At 42.3% G+C, this 24,329-nt stretch overlaps 2 long non-coding RNA genes across 6 annotated transcripts in view; both read right to left on the bottom strand.

The window, feature by feature from the left end:
* The window catches only part of LOC127049441 (uncharacterized), a 44,954-nt gene that overhangs the window by 6,148 nt on the left and 14,477 nt on the right, over positions 1-24,329 (bottom strand). For 2 of the 5 annotated variants that reach the window (XR_007773984.1, XR_007773983.1), the window contains exon 2: positions 22,445-22,596. This is a non-coding gene — a long non-coding RNA (uncharacterized LOC127049441). Of the gene's footprint in view, positions 1-1,123; positions 1,196-5,423; positions 5,630-10,723; positions 10,831-22,444; positions 22,597-24,329 lie in introns of all 5 variants that reach the window. The other 3 variants (XR_007773985.1, XR_007773986.1, XR_007773987.1) reach the window with 3 other exon arrangements.
* Positions 17,363-18,908, bottom strand: LOC127049443 (uncharacterized). Its single transcript, XR_007773989.1, has 2 exons — positions 18,455-18,908; positions 17,363-17,647 (listed from the first exon to the last, which is right to left on the bottom strand). It is a non-coding gene; the product is annotated as an uncharacterized LOC127049443 (long non-coding RNA).

Here is a 24,329-nt window from a genome sequence, read left to right as displayed (position 1 = left end):
GTGTAGTGTTGCCAGCCCTCCTGGTTTCACTGGGAGTCTCCCAGAATCAGGATTTATCTCCCAGAGGCTACTGAAGCCAAACCGGGAGATTTTAGGCCACAAAAAGTCTGGTGGTGCAGCAGGGTAAGGCAGGCTCCCTGCCTGCCCCTGCTCCATGCTGCTCCCGGAAGCAGCTAGCACATCTCTGCAGCCCCTGTGGTGGAAGCCCAGGCGATCTCTGCATGCTGCCCCTGTCCCAAACGCCAACTCCGCAGTTCCTGTTGGCCGGGAACTGCGGCCAATGGGAGCTCCAGGGGCGGTGCCTGTATGCAGAGGCAGCACACGTAGCCCCCTGCCCTGCCCCCAGGGGCTGCAGGGATGTGCCGGCCGCTTCTGGGAGTAGCATGGGACCAGAGCAGGCTGGAGCCTTCCTTAGCCCCCCTGTGCCATCAGCTGGAGTCCACACCCCTTGCCCCCCCCCACACTCCAACCCCCTGCCCCTGCCCTGAGGCAGCACCCCAAACTCCCTCCTGAAACCCAACCCCCTGCCCCAGCCCTGAGCCCCCTCCCAGAGCCAGCATCCCAAACCCCCTCCTGCACCCCAAACCTCTCCCCCAGCAGTGAGTACTCTTCTGGAGCCAGCACCCCAACCCCCTCTCCAAGCCCTCCCAGAGCCAGCACCCCAAACTCCCTCCTGCACCCCAACCCCCTGCCCCAGGCCTGAGCCCCCTCCCAGAGCTTGCATCCCACACCCCCTCCTGCACCCCAACCTCCTGCCCCAGACTCAGCCCGGAGCCCCCTCCCACACTCCTAACCCCTTGGTCCCAGCCCAGCAACCATATTCCCTCCCACATCCCAATCCCCTGCCCCAGCCCAGTGAAAGTGAGTGAGGGTGGTGGAGGGTGAGCGACAGAGGAAGCTGGGATGGAGTGAACAGGGCAGGGCTTTGGGGAAGGGGCAGGGCAGTGGGTGAGGCAAGGGTGTTTGGGTTTGTGTGATTAGACAGTTGGCAACCCTAGAGCTGTGACTGGAGCCGTGCACAAGCAATCCAAGTAGAAGTGAGAGTGTAGTGCCTAAAACTTTAGGGGAGCAAGTTTGGCATCTTAAATTTCACTTTCCACAGTGAATACACTGACAATGGTACCTTTGCATGTTTTAGCTGCAGCTGCTGCCATTGTGGCCTTCAGAATCCCCTCCCTCCTCACCCACAGAATGCCTGAACCAGATAAGGAGGAGAAAAAAAGAGGACTCAGGCTGACATGTTCTATAAGATCCTGCAAACCAATGCTGCATCAGACCATGAACACAGAGCCTGGAGGATGGACATTGCTGACAACCTGGAGAAGGAAAGAGCGGAGAGGAGAAAGGTCCAGGAGACCTAGCAGGAAAAGTAGAGGAAGATGCACTGGGACATAATGGGGCTTCTCAGGCAGCTAACAGAGATGCTGCAGACACTGGTGGACCTGCAGGTTTCAACAACCCCAGGTTTGCTTCCCTCTGCAGTCCAGAGAACTCAATATTGGGAACTCCTTATATCCCTTGCAACACATGGCATCAGGACTCACTGCACTACCCTTACCACTCTGCCCTGGGGGACATTATAGACAATCACAGCTTCACAAACACTGACCTGTGAAAGCCACAGTTGGTGTATGGGTAGCTGAAATGGACATGAATGTTCTTTCCCCTTCCTAAGCTCTGTTCTATTAATTTATTAATTTTTAATGTTTTTGTTTTAAAATTGCATGAGCTTTTTTGCACTGATTTTGTTGCACAATAAAATCTTATTATTTGGAACATAATTTCTCTTTATTAGTTCACAACATATGTTGCTGAGTGCTCAGCTGTTCTGAAAGCAACCAAATACCTGTTACTGCATAGTGTCACACAACTCATAGGATCAGTCACAAACTAAATAATAGATGTATGACAATGTTATATTCCTACATGTACAGCAATCACCACAAATTCCTAATAGGCCGGAAAACAGCAGAGCCAGACAGAGCATACTACAACACCACACATTACTCTGGCTCACTGTTAAAGTGGTCTTTCAACGCCTCCCTGAGCTGTATAGCTCCATGCTGAGCTCTTCTAATAGTCATTGTATCTGGCTGTTCCAACTCGGCAGACAGCTGCTCCACCTTTGCTCTCCACCCTGGCAGAAACTTTCCCCCCTTTGCTTCACAGATATTATGCTGGACACAGCAGACAGCTATAATCATTGGGATATTTTTCTCACTGAGGTCCAATCTTGTGAGCAAACAAGGCTAGCAACCCTTCGAATGACCAAAGCACATTCAATTATCATTCTGCACCTGCTGAGCTGGTAGTTGAATCATTCCTTCATACTGTTCAGGTGGTCAGTGTATGGCTTCATGAGCCAAGGGATCAAGGGGTAGGCTGGGTCCCCCAGAATCACTACTGGCATTTCAGCACTCCCCATGCTAATCCACCAATCAGGAAAGAAAGTTCCTGCTTGTAGTTTTCTGAACAGTCCTGTGTTCTTAAAGATGTAAGCATCATCCACCTCTCCTGACCAGCCCACACTGATATCAGTGAAGAGTCCACGGTGATCCATCAGTGCTTACATGTCCATAGAAAAGTAGCTCTTTCTGTTGACCTACTCAGTGGCAAAGTAGTCTGGTGAAAATAGGGATATGCATGCATCTATTGATCCACTGCATTTCGGGAACCCCATAGCTGCAGAGCCAACCACTATGTCCTGCATATTGCTAAAAGTCAGTCCTCTATAGCAGGAAATGATTAATGGTCCTGCACAGTTGCATGACAACAGACTCCGCAGTGAATTTCAGATTCAGACTAGAAATAAGTTGAAATTTTTTAAGTGAAGGAACTTAGTCATTGGAATAATTTTACAAGGGTCATGGTGGAATCTCTATCACTTGAAGCCTTTACACTGGTACTTGACGTCCTTGTAAAAATATGTCATAGCTCAAGCAGAAGTTCTACGCTTGATGCAGAGATTATTGGGTGAGGCTTGATGACCTGTGTTGTTATGCAGGAAATCAGGTTACAGGATCATAATGGTCCCTCCTGGCCTTAAAAATCTTTGAATACCTCAATATAACAAAACACATCAAGAATGATTTAACAGTCTGTTGCAATTTGGCTAAAGAATGAGGTAAACAGACAACGTTATATTTCAGTCTTAACTGGCAAGTTCCTTGCTTTTCATTATATGTTTAAAATGATTTCAATGGGGCAAAGAGAGATTCTATTTTCTTTTTCTTTTCCTTTTCATTAGACACAATAAAGTTAAGGAAAAATTATTTATCCCTAAGAATAAAGGGATTGGGTCCCAAACTTCAATAAAATATTGAGGAGAAAAAGTTCTACTGTCATTTGTAAATATTTTGTGGCTGTATTAAAATAGCTTTAGGAAATAAAGGCAAACTTCCACTCTCAGAATGACAAACAGAGCTCCCACTTAAGTCACTGGGAACTGATCATGTACATCCAAGGGCAGAATTTGGCTATGAGTAATTGTCAGTTGTTTTCAAAAAAGCAGTGCAGTTTGCACTAAAGGAGCAAAAAACATTGAAACCAGAAAAGAAAAATTTCCTCCTCCATCAAAATGAAAACAACTAAACTGATTCCCATCTCAATTTAAGATACAAACATATTCCAAGGTTGAAGGCTTGTGTGCTAGATTTAATATTGGAATGATTTTTTCCCCCACTGTTGAATTCCAAATTCTAAAATGGAGTTTTATAATGGAAAAGCTGATCATTAGTAGTATCATTCGGAAAGGTTCACTGCATAATATCATAATAATGCTGCAAAAGTACATGCAACCAATATGACAGAGGCGTTGTGAAAGTACTGAATCTCAAAATAATATGAACTGTGAACAGAATCTTGAGCATTTGTTTTACTGGCATCACTTTCCCAATAAGTGGACTCCAAAGTTGCAGAAAACAATAAATAGATAAGCACTTTCATTGAAAGCATTAAATTAACCAACCGGGTATTAGACTTTGTAATGTGGAGCAATGAAGTGCTAATGAAGACCATGTGTGAGTGATAATGGGGACCACGTGATAGATCTGGCTAGCAGAATGAAAAGGAAATGCTATGGAGGAAGAAACCAGAATTTCATGCCAATATGAGTGACAGAGTAGTGAGTGAAGTTTTGCAATTGGAGCAGGCCAGTGGGACAAAAGAGAGCTCAGGCCCCAATTCAGCCAGGCATTTAAGTAGGCACTTAATACCATCCCCATTCAGCAAAACACTTAAGTATGTGCTTAAAGTAAAGATGGTCTAGAATCTGATAATACTTAGTCCCGCCTTGAGTGCAAGGGACTGGACTAGAAGACCTCTTGAGGTCCCTTCCCGTCATACACTTCTATGATTCTATCTACTTAAGTCCCACTGATGTCAATGGAACTTAACACATCCCTAGAGATCAATATGTGCTTAAGTGCTTTGTTAAATAAGGATGGCCTGCTGGTTCAGGTCTTCAGTGCCTTGATATTTGATGCCAAGCTAACCCTGCAACCTCTTAGCTTTCCAGATCCTTCCAAATGGATCTCAGTTATACAAGGGCCAGACCTAAGCTTCTATGATCTTACTGTAATATACATAGATACCATTGGCCCTTTGCTACTGAAATTTATATCTAACCATTTTGTTTATATTTTGTTCAGACAATTCTCTTAAGAAAAAAGGAAAAGAAGAAAAATATGAATACAAAACAAAAAAGAAGATATAACACGTAGGAGAGCATGAGCAACCTAAGTATCTTTCTATTTACTGAAGTCTTCAAGTGGAAATACAAGAATCAATTCAAACCAGCTAATAAATATTTATCTTTGAAAACAGTTTGTTATATTTATAAAAAAACACACAGCATATTACAAAATCATTCAAAAGTTTTCAACCAATGATTATGAATGTTGTTATAAACATCAAGTTCCTCTATGCCTGAATATTCCCATCTTATCATAAATATGAGCTGGTAGAAAATCATTTTAACAGTAGAAAATACATTTCTTCTTGTCACCAAATCATCTTAATTTAGCTAGGAATAATACCAAAATGTTAATTTTAACTGGTTCAAATACAGAATACAACAACATTACTATTGCTATGATCTTGAGCTCCTAGATCAACAGGAGAAACGGGTTTGTTTTTTCCATTTTTAAATTAAGATATTTCAGTTTTACATGCAACTTTTACAATTTTGCTCCTAATTTACAGTGAATGAAAAAAAACCAATATACCATAGAAGTAGCACTGGCAGTTGCAGCTATAAAGTCACTAATGACTTTGACTATTTCTTCCATTTAAAGATGCTGTTCTCATGCAGCTAAATGACAGATTTGGAGCTTACAGTAAAAATGTCTCCAATTTTATTGCTTTGTTGTCTATGTATTTCAGTGAACTTGAACCATCAGTTAGGCACTACTTTCCATAATTACCTGATAAACATCCGGTGGAGCGGAGGGGTCGTAAAGATGCCCTAATGAGGCAGCTGAGGCCTTCTCCAGAGCAGTGGAACCCCTGCTTCGCATAGTCAGCTTTATGCAACCCCATGTGCATGAGCAGAGGGCACATCACCAAAGTGCTGTGCTCCAGTGACGCCTTGGGGCTATCAGCCAGAAAAAATTGTACATCAAAAAGTGGTCTCGAAGAAAAACAAAACAAAGTTCTTTATTCAAATGTATTAAAAGAGGGAAAGAAGAAAAACAGTAGCTTAAAAAAATAGTTAGCCTTACACATGCTGCTTCTTTTGCCATGAGACGCTTTTATGTTTTAGACTGCAGACCATTACTGGTCGGCATTTCCTGCAAATGCACTGAGGAAAAGGCACAGCAATACAGTATTTCTCCAATAGATGTGTTAACATCTAAGACACTCACAAAGCAGCTAAAGTTCAGTTTCCAGTTAAAATGTTCTCAATGTTTGTTACAGATTTTGGATGGAATCAAATCTTCCAAAGTGCTTTTGCATTTCCATTTGCACCTTTACTATGGCAAACCGCATCTGAGATAAGTAAATAACTTAAACTTAAATAACTTAAACATCGGAAGGATTTTGTGTTTTAGTTTAATCTGCTTATTAATTATGAAAAGCCTTGTCTTCTCTCTTTCCCCAGCAAGCTGCTAGTCATCATTACCATCCCTCTAATCAGCTGGCCTAGCACAAACACAAAACAGGTTCTTATGGAATCTCAGACACTACTTGTATGTCCTGCCACTGACCACAGAGGAACAATAGCAGGCCAGTGATGGGGGTGGGGGGGGAGAGAAGGAGGGGAAATGACTCTATTTTCTCTCTCCTTCTGTGCCTGTATCTGAAATATACCTAGCCCCAAAGCTATTATTTATAGTTATGAGGTGACAGCTGAGAGCTAGCAGTCTGGTGAGTGGAAAAATGTTTGCCATTATTCTTTCTAGAGATATCCAATCCACATATGGATGATCAACAGCTATTCATACTGGACAAAGGGATGTAGCTAATCAACTACAGTACTCGGTGGTGAGAAAAGAAAAGATACTTCCTTTTGCGCAAATTAAGACTCATTTACACAAGCTCCATTTTCAGGATTATTCCAAATAGAAGTGAACTAACTTAAAAAAAATACTATTGACTCAGAAGTCAATAAAATAATATAGAAACATTTTCAAAAACATTTTGCAAACATTTTTGTCTACATTTCAAAGATTTAAAAAAAATTGACCATGGGACTATCTGATTGAAAGACAGCAAACGGTTATCATGACACATCCGACAAGATTTCAAAAATTTTCAACTAGATTTAAGCCACAGTCATTTGATATTGGGGACTTAGAAAATCCAAACCTCAACAGCTTAAATCTGCCTACAAGTGGACTTCTTTCATTAAGCTAATCCTGTGGTCTTTGTCATAGAATTTCAAAGAATCCAATTGCCTGGATCATTCTCATACACTGAACAGGATTTTCCCAGGAGATGAGTGAAGAAAGTGGTCCTATGATCTGATGTGGTGGCAGTCTCATGAGTCACTACTCAAGCCCTTGACTCGAACACAGCAGAAATCTCTGCAGAACTTCTCTCAGCAGGCAGGCATTCGAGGAATCTTGTGAAGGTGTCACGGAGTGTGAAGAGGGTATGAAAAGAAGGAAAACAGATAAGAGAAGTTCTTTTAAAGTGTACAGTCAACACCAGACCTTGCTGAAGTGAGATTAAAATAACTTCCAAGCCAAGCAATAATATTCACTCTGAGCCACAACTTTCTCGTACGCAAAAAAAAAGTGCAGAAAAAAACTAATACAAAACAATCTGCTATCTTGAGTCACAGAAAACTGATTGCACTATCTATTGTAGGGAGGTATTAGAGGTGATGCCTAAGGGGCAGAACTATGCTCTTCTAATCACACACAGCTTGATGATCCACAGTGAGTTCTGGCCCTAACCTCAAGGATCTTGAGACATGTGCATATTCGCCCTCAGATAAACATGTCCAAGGACCCATAGGATCTTTCTAGTAGCTGGTAAGCAGCTGGAGACTGTTCACACTCCCAACACCCTGAGAGGCCAGGAAAGGGATGGCACAGGAGCAGCTACATCAGCCATACCCCACATGGGGATTCTCCTACCAAAGTGGGAGTCTTCTGACAGTCAGTTAAGATGGATTTCCAACTGCTTTGCACCACCAGAGCAGCACAAAGCAGACAGAGCTAGGACCAGAATCTGGCCCTATATGTATTAGAAATGATATCCCCATCCCATGTGCAACATTACATATGCCATAGCAGAAGGAAAATGCTGGAAATATTTTCCTTCAAGTGACTTTCCCCATTTCTCTGAAGCTGTTTCACAGTGACATCAAAGCTGAAGCACATGGCAAAACTCTGAAACTGAACTGAATGGCAAAGCAAAGGAACCATGAACAAACAGCCCATAAATCATTAAGGTGAAATTGGGTCCATACTTCAACATGGAAGTCAGAAACTCTTCGAGTGCTAAGAGGAAACCACAAGCAGAGAATCAGGGTCATGCACACACAGAGCAAGAAGCTCTTCCCTGAGCACTGCAGACTAGATGGGAACATTTGGAAGAAACACAAAGCCCAGCCCAAAGGTTCACCGGCATTTCCATTCCTAAGATCCTGGGGTATCCATGCAGAAAGCCTGCTACTCCCCTGACTTGGATACCTTCCTTCTTCTCACATATCTTGCTATGCCAATCTTCACAGTGTTCCAGCCAGAAGGTGTGGACTGTCCTCAAGAGTTCCTGGTCTGGTTTAACCTGTTTCTCCCCACTGTTCAAAGAAAGAGCTAAATAGGCTTCATAAAGAACCTCTTTGTTATTTTAAATGCTCAATCGGAGCTGAAATCAGTTGCGGTGGGACTATGTTTCTGCCCTGCCCGCAAAGAGCTGAAAATTACTAAGAGACTGAGGTGCAGGGGTCACAGAAGAGAGGCAGGTGGCAGCAGAAAGTAGCTGATAGCCAGCAAACCAGTGGCTGGTGAGTTGGTGAGCAGAATGAGTGGCTGGCGAGGCAATGAGTGGCTGGCAGGGTGGCCAGGCATCGAGGTGCAGTGGCTGGCGAGGCAGCCAGCCAAAGCAAGTGCTCACATAGCAGAACAAGCAAGGTGCCTTCTTCCCCAGGTGGGAGGTGAACTCACACAGATGTGCCCCTGAACTCCGGATTCTCTTTGACCAAGGACAACCACTGTGAGTGGGGTATAATGAGGGATCAGAGAGGAGCATAGAAAAGGAACTGTTAGTTGTAGAACTCAAGAACATGAGACAGAAGGCTCTGACCCACTGGGTGGGTGTCCTGCTCACAGTTTTATGATTATGAATCCTGCTTGTGGCATTTTCCCTAATTAATGTCGGGTGACTTCCCTCCTTTCATTAAAAGTTTCTTTTCTACACTCAGACTCTGTGCTTGTGAGTGGGGAAGTATTGCCCTTCAGATGCACCCGGGGTGACGTGTAATTTTCCCAGATTACTGGGTGGAGGCTCAAGCTGGTTCTGTGTTGTACCAATGGAAAGGAACCTCTAGTTATCGAGCCCAGCCCTGGTTGCTGCCAGCTCCACCTGGCAGAAGGGTAGAGTCAAGGCTGGAAGAGAGAAGCAGGTTAGGGTCCCTCCTTTCCAGCCCAGATTTGGCCAGACCCAGAGTCTGGCCATTAGAGGTTTGGCAATTATTTGCAAACAACATGCAAAGCTGGTCAAAAATCCTGGTGGGGTTTTTTTGTTTGTTTGTTTGGAGATGGGTTTTTTTCAGCATTTTGTTAAAACTCAAAAATGGGATAATTTTTGTGACAATTTTTTCTATGACAAAACAGTCCCTTTTCAAATGAAGATAGAGCAAAAAAATATAATGTAAAAATATGTAATTCTTCTTTTAAATGAAAAAAATAACTGGTTTATTGAAAAGTTGCATAAGGCAAAAATGTTGTGAGGGATGCAAGATATTGTGAAAGGAAATGGCAAAGCTTTTCTCACAGCTCTACAGAGCACTCACGAACACCATCAGCTGCCTCTCCTGCCACTTATAGCCAAATAAGCTGCTCCTAGGCCTTCATTAGTAACAACATAATATACTAAACCAGAAATAGCATCTTGACCTGGGACTAACACTCCGTGGCACTGAGGACATTGCTACAGAAACACAGACCCCATTGTTAATTATTTCTTTTAGCAAACTCCCTTCACAGCCTGAGTTTAGCACTGTGTTCTATTGTGAAGAAACCACTAGCGCTAGTATTCTGAAAGTGACTTTTAAATCAAATGCATCAGTTATAAGGTCTTTAGCACTGTTCCGCAAAGGGTGGTAAATGGAGGTGTCATAAATATCTGACTTTATCATCTGTTGACTCATAATCCAGATGCCAATGGGATATAAATCACGTAAAGCATGTTTCCAGATTAGGAAGGTCTGATTATATCACTATTGTTCTAGTGAACCACATTATTTTTATTTAGGATTAGGAGTGCCCTCTGCTGGTGAAATCCACAGGTGAAATCCTGGCTTCACTGAAGTCAATGGCAAAACTCCTATTGACTTCAATGGGGCTAGGTTTTCATCCTAGTTATCCTACAGAATTTGAGCACTGTCTTGTTCATTAACAGCTATAGTTGTCAAATTGCTTCAAGACAATTGCCCTTATCCCTGATTTTTTATTTCTCTGCCTCCTGCTGAGGGAGAAACTGCTGCTTGTTTTCCCACTTCTATTACAGCTGCACTAAATCAGGCTGACACCAAGTGACTATGCATTCCTCCCCCAGACCCACTGTCACGTTATGAGAGTAGGGGGGGTCTGCTGCTATTTGGGTACCGACTCTGCTGAGTAGTGTGCAGTGATAGTCAGTTTCTCTACGTCACCCTCCTCCTTTCCTTGCACATGCTAAAGTTCTTTCACAGAATTTGGAATGAAAAGGAAACAAAAACATTAAGCTAAGGACTCTCCAGAGAGAGAGAAGAAAAAAGGGAAAACGTGAAACTATTCATTCGTATTGTAAAGCTTTCAGAGGGGGAAAGGATGGGAAAATTCATTTTTATTTCCCGGTTTGGAAATGTGCCTATCATAGTTATGTAATTTACTAGGTGTTGGAATGAATTATTACAGGGTATCATCACGACACCAATTTAACAGTAAATTCCTTTATTAAATCCAAAGGCTAAATGGTCTTTATTCAGCTGCCCCAAACGTGCCTTCAGTGTCTATACAATAATCACACACATATAATCACATGTAGTCATAAGTAGTGATCAGATACTTACAACAGAACTAGACTCAGTTTGCTTAATTCCATGTTGGCTGGCTCCAACTTGGTCAGGCAGGTGCTAGTAATGAACCCTCTTAGACAGTGATACTCAATTAGATCTACCTGTGGACCGATTTGAGAATTTTATGATAAAAGGAAGGTCATTTGTGCAGAAGGGTGACAAAATACAATAAAATAAAAACTTCAGCTGCCAATAAATAAAGACCTTGATTGCAACGTTAAGTGTTAGTGTTTCTATCTTTTAACAAAGTTTATAAATCAACATTATTACCTGTGTTTGTGGCAATCTCTAATGGGAGAGGTGACATTGACGATCTCTGGCAAACTTTGTGAAGAGTGGTTTGTAGAAGGTCTGGGAAAGGCACATACATGGTTGAAGATGCTCATCTGTCAGGCAATTTTGGTGTTGGTGTTTTATAATGTCCATAGTAGAAAAACCAGATTTGGAGAGATACGTTGATCCAAACATCGTTAAAAGATAGACGACTAGATTCTAGCTATTCTGAAACTGTTCAGTATATTGAATCCAGAAATCACGAAGTCCTGCTTCTCTGAATTTTGACTTCAAAACATCTGAGTTCTGGAGCCTTACAATTTCTAATTGAAAGGCACCTTCATCAATTGAATCAAGAATGTTCTTTGCTTCAGAAGGCTAAGGTCCATTGGCAAAGACAATAAATGATTACAAAAACAAACAAATGCAAATCCTTTGGAATTTTAAAATTCTCAAATTGCATTTTAAATTTTTCAATCAGATTGTTTAAGAATTCTTGCACTGTTTTCATCTAACTTTCCCCTGTAGCAACAACACGCAATGTGGGAAAGTGCAACATCTTTCCTGTTACACATGTCTGAAAGATTTCAGGTTTCCTTTGAAAGGCACACACTTTTTTAGACAGATCCCCAACACTGCTTGTATGGCCTGAGAGCTGCAAGTTGAGGGAATTCAAGTGGCTAGTAATATCACACAGAAAAGCTACCTGTGACATAGAGGGGACATCATTCATAAATTCCAGAAACTCATAAGCCTTTTTGGTCATGTGGTTTGCAAAAAATTCTATTATTTCTTTTTGAAGCACACAAAACCTCTCTAATACATGCTCCCTACTTAACCAGTAAATGTTGTTGTGCTGCAACAGGTTATTGTATTCGGCTGAAATGTCTTGTAAAAGAGCTTTAAAAAGATTATGTTGCAAGATAGAAGTTGACCATACGTAGTTCACTAATCTCATCACAATACCCACTGTTTTTTTTTCAAGTCCCCAGACAAGTTACTGCACAGGACACTGGTGAATGATGCAGTGAAGTGTATTTAATGAAGGGAGTATCACAGCTAAATATGAAGCAAAGACCTTCTCTTTCCCTGTCATAGAGGGTCCTCTCTATGTAACAAGCAAGTTTACTTTTGCAGATCTAAACCATTTTTTTTCCTAAAAGCTTTTTACCTTTTCAAAAATGATTTCTCCTCTGGTGTAGGTTTCGAATGGTATTAAGCACAAAAAAATTTTCCTTGAAAATTTCACCATCATAAAATGTAACAAAATAGCTGGGCAGTGTTGTAACAAGAGATTTTGCTTTTAACTGTTTTGAAAAACCTTGCAGCATTTGATAAAAACTGGCAAAGAAAAACTGAAAGGGGGTTTAAATATTGCCAATACTTGATATAATTAAGGTGGTGACAGTATCAGGACACTTTGATTTGCATAAAACAGTAATTAGTTCTAAGATTTAGGCTTTAAATAAGTAGAAATTAATGATAATTTAAAATTAGAGAATCCAGCAAGGGGGAATCAAAATGGCAAGACAGAGATGATGTCATTTAAATTTAGAGAGTGGAAATTCCAGAAGGTTCCAGAAACTCATAGGGAGGAGCTTTGCTATCTAAAAATAAGATGAGGAGGAGCTCTTTATCTAAAAATAGGTATGACATAATGGGGAGGAGCTAGAAAAGCTAGAAGCTGATTGGCTGAGACGAGCTGATCTTGAGAGAGCAACCAGTATATAAGGCCAACAGCTAGCAGGCTAGAGGTGTGAGGTATTGGGAGGAGCAGGGGTTGTGAAGATCAGAAGCCTCAAGAAGAAGCAGCAGCAACAGCAGCAGATTTCTAAAAGTCTCCATGGCAATAGCTTCCATAGCAACTCAAACAACCACCTGCAGGAGCAATAGCAGTAGACCCTTCCAGAGGGTGGCTGCTTATAAGGCAGCTATGAAGCAGCTAACCACCTCTACTGCAGTAGCTCTGGCAGATAACTGCCCTGACCTGTCAGCAACAACGATCTTCTCTAGGCGCAGACATCTTAATCTTTTATATTGACAGAGCAAAAGGATTTAAGACGAGTCAGAAAGCTTTTGGTGTGAGAGTGTAAGTCTAATTTTATAAATTATTTTCTTTAAGAGTGCCTGGTGTGTTGGTTAATAAAGTTGGATACCTGTTTCTGAATGAGATCTCCCCTGCCCATCCTGCAGTCGCTTATCCTGTGAGCACTGGCAGTTAAATATTAAATGTTAAATATTAAATGCTAAATGTTTAGTGTTAAATGTTAAGGTTAGTGTTTGTTTTAATCTGTGGCATGATAGTGGGTTCTCATGTGTGTTTATAGAGGCTGTATACTACATTGTATTAAGTATGGTGTTAGACTAACACTAAGACTAAAGCCTTTGTGTACACAGGATCTTTATATGCTTATTAGGTTGGAACTACTGTATTCTCCATATGTGTTAGATATTTTATGCAGCCTGTATCTTTTATTTTGTTGCATCACTTTATTGCACAATTCTGTTATGTTTTATTAAATACTGTGCATTTTTCCCTCACTTTATTAAACTCACTGTAATTTTTTTTATTTCTGTAAAATAAATAGTTCATTTTCAAAGAATTTCTGCTTGTGTGTGTCAGTCCTTGAGCGGAAGATTGTATCTGTGTCCTTTCAGGGGTTAGCAAGACTAGCTTGCTCTTGGGAGCCCCCTGCAGGCAGGAGACTAGCCCCCAGTAACAGCCTGGCAATTCCTTTAGGGCGGGACACAACCTTGTTACCCTCTTGTTAAATTAGAAGTGCTATCGTAGGCTAATTTAATTGGCACCTAAAAATATGGTAACAGTGCCACTTAAATTGCTTGATTTGTCAACTGCAAGAGACAAGTATTTTGCGTTTTTGAAACCGGAAAGCAGTTCTGACAAAAAATCCTTGTAAATAACCTCCAATCTTCACACTGCAATGGAATCAGACAGGGGAACTTGCTTCACACGGTTCACAATGTCATCTTTGTTTTTATCTCCAGCAAAAAGCTCCTCCACCATTTCCAGCGTGCACTTCTTCACAAGCTCAGCATCCAGGAAAGGCTTTTTCTTTTTAGCGAGTAACCACATTCTCCGAAGAAAAGCAGCTATTGCTTTTTCCTGTACAATCACTGATGTGAGAATGACATTTGAAGTGTGATATGAAGACTTCAGATTTTCAATTTTGTCCCATATTGCAACACTGCCAGAAGGATAGGCTGCATTGAAGTTACTGTGCTTTGATTCAAAGTGGTACCTCATGTTGATGACCTTACAGTTGAATACAGTGCTTTGGCATACTAAACACAAAGGTTTTGCATTTAAATGAGGTGGCATAATGAGGTGTCCAGTTTGGGTTAAAAGCTCAGTTTTTGCTGTCGACTCTGCGACATTAACTCCCACTTGCATTCATTTTTTGCTCCATTTCCATCACTAAGGAAAAAATAGGTCCTCGCCCCTTGAACACCCTGCACAAGGCTGCTTACAACTGTAGTTCCTGCACTTGGGCAAGCACAAAAATTGCTCAAGCCATGCACCCCAGAGGTGCACATTGTCTCAGTTGGGGCAGGAAGAAACAGACTTGTCTCACTAAAAAGAGCAGGCTTGCAAATCCCCCTGTGCTCTGAGCTATTCAGGCAGGTACTCTGCCTCTTTGACAAATAATCCTTTGGTAAACTCACTTGGGGCAATGCAGTTTCACACAGGCTTCCACAGTGGACCACTGGCTTTATAAACTCATTCAGCTGAAACACTTTAAAGAGAAAACCTAGTATCTACTTCCCTGACCTCCTTTAGAAATAGGGCATGAAAAGGCTCACAGTATGAATGCATCCTCTACTCTAGGGTGTCTTAGAGGTAGCCACAGCCATTTCCCGTATACATAGCAAAGTTCCCACCTTTCTACAGTGACAAAAACATGGTGTCCAGCATCTCAGTCAGTGCTGCACTGAAAGTAAATAATGATAAATATCCATCTAAACAGCTTACTGATCAGCACAGAACCTAACATCAAGTCCCACAATATTTGACTGAATGAATTGTAGCATAAAAAGTTGTAGCACTACCCTTGGTAGACACAGCAAAAATAATTGGTTATGAGAACATTGCAAAACTCTCCTTGTTCTCTTATCATCTCCTTAACTGGTTCCACTTATTAGTTAAATGAAGATGAATTAACTTTCTCTGGAGGTTTCCCCTGGCACCTTTTAAAATCCTAATCTACACAAAGGAAGATTTGACCAATGTTTGCAGGCATATAAGGCTGCAAAAAACAGTAGTGAGAATTGAAGAGAGCCTTACAGTTCATTTGATTCAAGTATGAGCACTCACTAATCAGCCTGTAAGAGGAGCTATTGCCCCATCTTATGGAGATCAAGAAGAAAACACTTCAGATTTCAGAATCTCCTGCCACCTAAATGACTGCCAGGTGTTATCTATATCAGGTATTTCTAGGTGTCCCATCGCCAGATGATAGTATCCAGGTATCACCCTGGAATAAAAGACTTCATTTCCAGCCAAAGCAATGTAGTAATTGCATGGCAGGTCACGGTCAACAGCTTATTATTTATTATTTGATAGCACACAAAGGTTTTTCTTCACAGCAGATAAAGAAAGAGATGGTTCCTGTCCATTGTAATAACTTACAGTATAAACTCCTACAGCTAATATTTATTTTTAGGATACAAAACTGAGAAGACTGTATGTTTACTGATGGGAGCAGGGAGAAAATGGACTGAGGATTTCAGTTTGCACTAGGCAGTTTCTCAAGAACTAACAAGTTACATACGTATAGATAGGATATCTTAATAAAATAATAAATTGTCATTTATATAGGTTCATTCTACCAGCCTTACTCACAGTGAGTAATATCTTTGGTACTTGTTCTGTGAGTATCAACTGATACTCATTGTGAGAAGATACTACTCATTATGAGTAAGGCTGGTAGAACTGGGCTATATGTCTTCTTAAAGTATTCTAGCTGTTTTCCAGTATTTACAAATTAAGACCTAATTTTTTACAAGGGCTGTCATAAACAGATAAGTAAGAGTTAATAGAACAGAAGTACTTCATATCTCTTTTGCCTGTAAAGGGTTAATAAGATCAGTAAGCCTGGCTGTCACCTGACCAGGGGACCAATCAGGGGACAGTATACTTTCAAATCTTGAGGGAGGGAAGTTTTTGTGTGTGCTGTTAGTTTTTGGTTGTTGTTCTCTCTGGGTTCTGAGAGTGACCAGACGTGCAATCAGGTTTCTCTCCAATCTCTCTGATACAGTCTCTTATATGTCCAGAATAGTAAGTACTAGGTAGATAAAGTGAGTTAGGCTTATGTTTGTTTTCTTTATTTGCAAATGTGTATTTGGCTGGGAGGAGTTCAAATGTGTACTTGGCTGGAAGGAGTTCAAATTTGTATTTTGCTGAAAGGATTTTACTTTGTACTTGTATACTTAGGCTGGGAAGGTATTCCCAGTGTCTATAGCTGAAAGACCTGTAACATATTCCATCTTAAATTTACAAAGATAATTTTTACTGTTTTTTTCTTTCTTTAATTAAAAGCTTTTCTTGTTTAAGAACCTGATTGTCTTTTTTATTCTGGTGAGACCTCAGGGGACTGGGTCTGGATTCACCAGGGAATGCGTGGGGAGAAAGGAGGGAAGGGGGAGAGAAAGGTTAATTTATCTCTGTGTTAGGATTACTTTCTCTCTCAGGGAGAGTCTGGGAGGGGGAGAGAGAAGGAGGGGGGAAGGTGAATGTTCCTCTCTGTTTTAAGATTCAAGGAGTTTGAATCACAGCGATCTTCCAGGGTAACCCAGGGAGGGGAAGCCTGGGAGAGGCAATGGTGAGGGAAAGAGTTTACTTTCCTTGTGTTAAGATCCAGGGGGACTAGGTCTTGGGGGTCCCCGGGCAAGGTTTTGGGGGGACCAGAGTGTACCAGGCACTGGAATTCCTGGTTGGTGGCAGCGCTACAAGTACTAAGCTGTTAATTGAGCTTAGAGGAATTCATGCTGGTACCCCATCTTTTGGACACTAAGGTTCAGAGTGGGGAATTATACCATGACAAGGGCAAAGCTGCATCCACTGTCAGATAGTCAGTGGACAGAATATGAGGGTGTGGTGTTTGCTCCTGAATTCTCAAAAGGAAACAAGAGAAACCAAAACCTTTGAAGAAGTGGAATTGTTCCCCTGGGGAAAATGGCCATATGCCATTATTCCTCATTCATAGAGATGGGAGCAAAATAAATCCACAAATCCAATCAGTTCCACCTTTTAGAGAAGTTAAGATGCAGAGCCAAACTTAATGGCTGAGCTTTATCACCACATCATAATAAACTGTGGAAGAAATGAACTCCACTCGCAGGTTAAAGCAACAAAATCAGAGACAGCTTTATACAGAACATGCAATTGCAAGGGAAAGACACAACTGACACAGAGCATCTCTGCCTCAGTTTCTCCAAAGTACAAGCAAAATCACACAAGCATTTATACCTCTTTGTGACGTGCATTAATTAAAAACATCTGCATTTTATTTAGGTGGTTTGCTATCTATTCTAGTATTTTCTAACTTTCTCTTCTCAAACATCGTTATTTCAAGGCTAGGTCACACTGACTATTCTGCTGTTTTCCACTCACTTCTGATGTGAGCCCTGCTATCATAACTTTAGTCCCAGATTTGGACCTTAGCGTCCAAAATATGGGGGTTAGCATGAAAACCTCCAAGCTTAGTTACCAGCTTGGAGTTGGTACTGCTGCCACCACCCAAAAAATTAGAGTGTTTTGGGGCACTCTGGTCCCCCTGAAAAACCTTCCCTGGGGACCCCAAGACCCAAATCCCTTGAGTCTCACAACAAAGGGAAATAATCCTTTTTCCCTTCCCCCCTCCAGGTGCTCCTGGAGAGATACACAGAAGCAACCTCCGTGAATCTAAACAGAGGGATTCCACCCCCTCTAATTCCAGTCCTGGAACAAAAAAAACACTTCCCTCTGACTTCTTCCTCCCACCAATTCCCTGGTGAGTACAGACTCAATTTTCCTGAAATTTCCCAGTAAAGAAAACTTCAACAGGTCTTAAAAGAAAGCTTTATATAAGAAAGAAAGAAAAATACATACAAATGGTCTCTCTGTATTAAGGTGACAAATACAGGGTCAATTGCTTAAAAGAAATAAGAATAAACAGCCTTATTCAAAAAGAATACAAATCAAAGCACTCCAGCCACTATATTCATGTAAATACAAAAGAAACAAACTCTTTGGTACTCACAACTTGGAAACAGAAGATTAGAAAGCAGAAACTACTTCTCCAAAGCTCAGAGAAAGCAGGCAGACAGACAACAAAGACTCAGACACAAACTTCCCTCCACCCAGAGTTGAAAAAATCCGGTTTCCTGATTGGTCCTCTGGTCAGGTGTTTCAGGTGAAAGAGACATTAACCCTTAGCTATCTGTTTATGACACCTGCTTCTACAGGTCTCACAATATTAGTCTAAGGCCTGGTCTACACTACGCGTTTAAGCCGATTTTAGCAGCGTTAAACCAATTTAACACTGCACCTGTCCACACAACGAGGCCCTTAATATCGATATGAAGGGCTCTTTAAACCGGTTTCTGTACTCCTCCCCGACGAGAGGAGTAGCGCTGAAATTGGTATTACCATATCGGATTAGGGTTAGAGTGGCTGCAAATTGACGGTATTAGCCTCTGGGCAGTATCCCACAGTGCACCATTGTGACCGCTCTGGACAGCAATCTGAACTCGGATGCAGAGGCCAAGTAGACAGGAAAAGCCCCGTGAACATTTGAATTTCATTTCCTGTTTGCCCAGCATGGAGCTTTGATCAGCATGGGTGGCGATGCAGTCCCAAATCCAAAAAGAGCTCCAGCATGGACCATACGGGAGATACTGGATCTGACTGCTGTATGGGGAGACAAATCTGTTCTATCAGAGCTCCATTACAGAAGACGAAATGCCAAAGCATTTGAAAAAAATCTCCAGGCTATGATACAGAGTCCACAGCACAGTGCTGCGTGACAAGCGTAACGGAAAGCCAAAGAATCAAATGGACGCTCGTGGAGGGAGGGAGGGGGTACTGAGGACTCCAGCTATCCCACAGTCCCCAGCAGTCTCCGAAAATTATTTGCATTCTTGGCTCAGCTCCCAATGCCCGTAGGCTCAAACACATTGTCCAGGGTGGTTCAGGATATAGCTTGTTAATTTACCCCCTTCCCCTCCATGAAAGAAATGGGAAAAAAATCGTTTCTTGACTTTTTTCAATGTCACCTTATGTCTACTGCATGCTGCTGGTAGACGCAGTGCTGCGGCAGTGAACAGCAGTATCCTCTCCCCTCCCTTCCCCGGTGGCAGATGGTACAATATGACTGCTATCCGTCGTATCATCAGCCCGTGAGTGCTCCTGGCTGGCCTCAGGTGAGGTCAGCTGGGGGCACCTGGGTAAAAAAAGGAATGACTCCCGGTCAGTCCCAGTCGAAGGTACAGAACGGCTGATAACAGTCTTCATCATAGCAACTGGGGGCTGAGCTCCATCAGTCCCCTCCCTTTCATGTGTAAGGAAAAGATTCTGTACTGCCTGGACTATCATAGCTGCAGGATGCTGGGCTCCTCTCCCCCGCACCGTTCAATGTCCTGCCTGGACTATCATAGTAGCTGGAGGCTGCCTCCCCCTCATTTTATCTCACTAAAAAGTCAGAGTTTCTTATTCCAGTAGTGTAGACATACTATTGGATTATTCTGATTTTACAGAAACCAGTTTTGTAAAACAGATTGTATAAAGTCGAGTGCACGTGGCCACACTAAGCACATTAATTCGGTGGTGTGCATCCATGGTCTGAGCCTAGCGTCGATTTCTGGAGCGTTGCACTGTGGGTAGCTATCCCATAGCTATCCCATAGTTCCCGCAGTCTCCCCTGCCCATTGGAATTCTGGGTTGAGACCCCAATGCATGATGGTGCAAAAACAGTGTCGCGCGTGATTCTGGGTAAATGTCGTCACTCATTCCTTCCTCCATGAAAGCAACAGCAGACAATCATTTTGCGCCATTTTCCCTGGATTGCCCTGGCAGACACCATAGCACAGCAACCATGGAGCCCGTTCAGCTTTTTTTTAACTGTCACTGTATGTCTACTGGATGTTGCTAACAGAGATGGTACTGCAGCGCTACACAGCAGCATTCATTTGCCTTTGCAAGATAGCAGAGACGGTTATCAGTTGTTCTGTACCATCTACCATGCCATTGTAAATTGGCAATGAGATGACAGTTATCAGTTGTTCTGTACCGTCTGCTGCTGTCATGGGTGCCCCTGGCTGAGGTCGGCCGGGGGCGCAAGGACAAAAATGGGAATGACTCCCCGAGTCAATCCCTCCTTTATGGTATCTAAAAATAGAGTCAGTCCTGCCTAGAATATGGGGCAAGTGTACTAGAGAACCAGTGTACCAGAAAGCACAGCCGCTTCGTGTCAGATCCCACAGAAATAATGAGCTACATGCCATTCTAGCGGATGCCCCTGCAACAACCCCACTCGTTGCTTCCCTGCTCCCCCAACCCTCCTGGGCTACCGTTGCAGTGTCCCCCCATTTGTGTGATGAAGTAATAAAGAATGCAGGAATAAGAAACACTGACTTTTTAGTGAGATAAAATAAGGGGGAGGCAGCCTCCAGCTGCTATGCAGGCAGGATATTAAACGGTGCGGGGGAGAGGAGCCCAGCATCTCGCTGGTATGATAGTCCAGGCAGTACAGAATCTTTTCTTTACACATGAAAGGGAGGGGGCTGATGGAGCCCAGCCCCCAGTTGCTATGATGAGGACTGTTACCAGCCGTTCTGAACCATCAACTGGGAATGACCAGGAGTCATTCCTATTTTTACCCAGGCGCCCCCGGCCGACCTCACCTGAGGCCAGCCAGGAACACTCATGGGCTGATGATGACAACGGATAGCAGTCATATTGTACCATCTGCCACCGGGGAGGGGTAGGGAGGGGAGAGGATACTGCTGTTCACTGCCGCAGCATAGCATCTACCAGCAGCATGCAGTAGACATAGGGTGACATTGAAAAAAGTCAAGAAACGATTTTTTCCCTTTTCTTTCACGGGGGGGAGGGGAATAAATTAACAAGCTATACCCTGAACCACCCTGGACAATGTGTTTGAGCCTACAGGCACTGGGAGCTCAGCCAAGAATGCGAATAATTTTCGGAGATTGCTGGGGACTGTGGGATAGCTGGAGTCCTCAGTAACCCTCCCTCCCTCCACGAGCTGCTTCCCTCCCGCAGCTTCAGACCTCCTGCAGGTAAGCTGCCGAAGCCAGACTGCCTGCCGTGCTTGGGGCAGCAAAATCCCTAGAGCAGCCCCTGTAACCAGGTTCTGCACTCTTACACTTGTACTATATATTACCAGTGGAGCTGGGCAGGAAATGTTTTTTCCATTCCATGAGAATTTTTGAGATTTTGAAAAAATTTCCAATCTGAAATCAGAATGAAAAGTCAAAATCTCACATTTTTTCGCTCACTGATAATCTGCATTTTTGTACTGAGTCAGTTGAAATGTTTCATTGTGATCATTTCAAATCATTGTGTTTCCATTTCAACCCTTAAATGTATTTTACTTTTTTAGTATAAATTAACTAAAATTTCTAAAGAAAAAGTAATTTCAAGCCAAAAATGGATTTTTTCCTTTTCAAAACAGGATGTTTTGAAAATTTCAAAACTTTTTACTCACTCCTTCCCCAGAAATCTGGGCATTTGTTGAAACTGACCCTTTCCTGCAAATAGTTTTGGTTTTGATGAGTCAGCATTTTCCTACAAAAAACCCATGTAATCAGAAAATTCTCAACCAGCTTTAATTGGCACCATGGACACCAATGATCTCTTCTGAGGTCACCATAACCTTGGGATAATTGAATGTACCAACTGGCAACACCTGCCGTATTGTCTCAGTGTGTTGTGTAATACCCCAGCAATCAGAAAAGAAGCTTACTATCTGCTTCACAAATGGCCCCCTTAAAATATGCTGCTGAGCTGAGGGGAGATCTTCCTGATGTTCTAAGAGGGGACATTATGTCATGCAGGTTAGGCATTATAGTAACAGCTAGGAAACAGCAGCTGGTTTTACATGAGGAGGAGGAGGAGGTAAAGGAATATGGTCAGTAATGTATGGCCTGTTTGGGATCAGGATATATTCTGTGGAAAACAAAGGAAACAAAGCAAACTGAAGATTTTTTTATTTGGCCCACCATGAACTCTATAGATTTCCAAAATGGCCAGGACATATGTAGAATTAAATATTGCCTTTTATTACTAGTTGTCAGCAGAATAGTGAAATGTGTCATGCACACTTTCAGTGAACTCTGGGAATTACCACTCAATCCACAAATAAAGTTCCTCTGTGGGTGTTTGGTTTAACTTATGTTTCCAAACCTGACTGGGCTTGCTACCTGTAGGAAGGGCTTGGTGATGTTCTAATCTTGTCTCAAGGGTTGTCTCATCTTGGCCCCTTTTCTCTTGGTTCTTTGTTAGGGTCTCCTGTCACTTTCTTGCCAGTGAGCTGGAGTACAATAGGCAGAATCAGGAAGCCAGTGGGTCATGTCTGGAAAATACACAATCACCAAAGAAACATGGATGAAACTAGGACGGAGCAGAGTAAATCAAGATTAGTCCTTACTCTCTGTGATAGATTGACTTTAACATGTCAATAATTAATTCTTAATATAGTATAGAAATACTGATAGTAGAAAACCATACAAAAATATAGATCCTGTTCCTTTATGGACAAACAGAGCTTGTCTCAGCCTAATCCAAGGCAGGTGAGATTGACAAGCAAACTAGGATCACTAGATCATCTTGACTCATTAGGCTGACTACAGTGCATACAATATTAAAAGGGCTTTTGAAATGCTAGTTTCTGACAAAGGAAGTTGAGAAATAATTCCAGTTAATTGCAAGTTGCAGGGTAAAGGGGTTGTGCTATAGGGGACAGCAACTCTTGAGAAGTGGTATGCCAAGTCTCCATTAATTTAAGATTTCGCATGCCAGTAAAAGGTTTTGTGTGCCAGACCAACAGCGCGGGCAGCAGACGGAACCCCAGACTGGCAGCAGGCTGAGTCGCACAGCCCGCTGCCGTTCTGGGGTTCTGTCCACTGGCCCCTGCCACCCAAGGTCCCAGCTGCTGGCCCCACTCAGCCTTCTGGTGGCCTGGGTTCCATCCGTCCAGGCCGGCAGTGGGCTGAGCAGAGCCAGATGTTGGGACCCTGGATGGCAAAGGGCCGGTGGCTGGAACCCCAGACCGGCAGTGGACTGAGCAGCTCATCTCGCTACTGGTCTGGGGTTCCATAATCCAGGCCAGCAGCAGGCTGAGTGGGGCCGGCGTCCAGGACCCCAGCTGGCAGCAGCGTGCCACTAAAAATCAGCCCATGTGCCGCCTTTGGCACACGTGCCGCAGTTTGCTGACCCCCAGTATATATGAATCCTAAATTAGAACTGAACTTCAGAAAGCTTTAATATGTGCTAAAATGTTATTTATATTGAAAATTATTTAAGACAAATGAGTTACAGAAAAATAATACAGCAGAGGGTAGATTTTCATAATTAAACTAAAAACTGAAAATGAAGTTGAAAGTTCCATTCACATCCAGCAGAGTGAAGCATTACACAATAAAAATAGTAAGGAGTTCTGCACAGTTATCATTATACAGTAGATGTTATTTCTGAATAAAACTTGCAAAATATCCCATTAAATCAAATACAAGGCATTTTACTCCCTGGGGTTTCTTTGGGGTTTCTTTCTTTCTTTGTATGTAGATACTATTTGGCATTCAAACATATATCTCACTGGAAATGTTTTTGGGAATATTTTTTCCTCAAAACTGCTTTAATTAAAAAAAATTATTATAGCTAATTCATAAATATTAAACTACAAATATGTGACTATTTATGAGATACTGCAGGCAATTGAGGACACAAGGTGAAGGTTTGTGGCTAAGGCCCTAATTCCAAAAACACCTATGCACATAAAAATTTTATACACAAGCTGTACCAATGTGTGCATAAATGTTTATAGAATTGGAGATCCACAGCTGTATGTTTGTCACAACCATCATTTCATAGATAGATAGATAGATAGATGTAAGCAGAGTGAGGATGAGCTCAACTCTGACATCTCATGGTGAATTGTGCCAAGTTGTGGAAAAGAACTTCAGGGGCTGATCTTGTTTGCATAGGCACACCCACTCTCCATGAGCCCCCAGCAGCCCAAATGGCACTTTGGCTGCTGGGGAATCCCCAGTTTCTCTGTTATTGGGACAGGAAGAATAAAGTGTTGTT

Source organism: Gopherus flavomarginatus, chromosome 4, assembly GCF_025201925.1.
Source record: "Gopherus flavomarginatus isolate rGopFla2 chromosome 4, rGopFla2.mat.asm, whole genome shotgun sequence".
NCBI classification, from domain to species: Eukaryota; Metazoa; Chordata; order Testudines; family Testudinidae; genus Gopherus; species Gopherus flavomarginatus.
Note: the sequence above shows the minus strand (reverse complement) of the source record. Positions and strands in the feature narration are given on the sequence as shown.